The following is a 1,245-nucleotide window of genomic DNA, read 5'->3' as shown; positions in this document are numbered from 1 at the left end:
GTGATGGATCTCGGCTTGTCGGGAGGAGGTGATAAGACACAGTTGCCAGAAGCATGTACTGTGACAGCTTTTGTGGGGGACAGTTTCTCAGTCAGAGCATGACCCATAATTCCATCTCCGGAAATTGGTCCCGAGGCCCTTACTGCAGCTCGGTACGAGAGTGGGGATGCACAGAGTGGGGATGCACATCGGGTGATCGGGCATCGCCCTGCTATGATACTCTCAGCACGTGGGCCCTCATGTAGGCCCTTACTGCAGCACGGCAGGAGAGCGGGGTTGCACATCGGGTGATCGGCCGTCGCCCCGCTACGGCACTCTCAGCACATGGGTCGTCATGTCGGATGCACAGGCCAGGCCCTCCTTCTCCTAACCGGGTTTGCTCTCATTAGTGGCAGAGTTTAAAAGAGGTCGGTGAAGAGCAAAATTCCCCAACACATTGTAGTCCACAAAGGTCCTGCCCAGGGGGAGTGTCGTGCACGGCAGAATGACGACTTCTCAGCCATGGAGCTCCAGGAAATAGCATTCGAGGCTGCCCTGGAGCAGTGCAAAGGGGAGAAGAAGCCCAAGCTGTGTGTGGACTTGTGGCTCGAGGCTCAGCTGCTGGAGTTCTCGCCCCCTCTCCCTTAGCCCAGGAAGGGGGAGCAGTGCTGCCGCCGTCCTCTCTCAGGCCCTGGCAGCCGGGGTGCGGTCAGCACAGTCCAGCATTGTGCACGGGACGCGTTTGCTTCGCCGTCTTTACAGCCCTGCGTCCACTAGGCCACCGTGGGAGAGGGGATATTGTGGGCCCAGGCCGCTCTAAGCTGCTCCTGCCCAGGGGTGGCCTGAGCCACCCGGACAGCTTAATAAACAAAGCGCCGGCCCTTGGCCTGGTGGGCCCTGAGCCGGACCCCACACGGCTGGCAGCGAGGTCGGAGGCTCTGCCCTGGCGGCTGGAGAAGCACCGGGCAGTGTGTTCCCGCAGTCTGGGAGGTGGGAGAAACGGAGGGAAGACGCTGGAATGCCCGTGCCCGTGGATGCGCCCTCCCTCCTCGCCATGGCTGTCTGGTAAATGCCTATGCCTTCTAGCAGATTTTCAAAAGGCACACCGTGGACCGGCAGGAAGGCGTGGGTTGCCAGGGCCCTGTGGCCGTAGCCCCTCTGCAGCTCGGAGACCCAGCGTCCCTGAGCAGCAAGGGCGTGGAGCCGGGCTGCCTGTGCTGGCGGTCGGTAGGGGGCGCCGTTAGGCTTCGCCTCCACCACGAGCGC

The sequence above is a fragment of the Tupaia chinensis genome, unplaced genomic scaffold (genome assembly GCF_000334495.1).
Source record: "Tupaia chinensis unplaced genomic scaffold, TupChi_1.0 Scaffold000195_1, whole genome shotgun sequence".
Taxonomy (NCBI): Eukaryota; Metazoa; Chordata; class Mammalia; order Scandentia; family Tupaiidae; genus Tupaia; species Tupaia belangeri.
Note: the sequence above shows the minus strand (reverse complement) of the source record.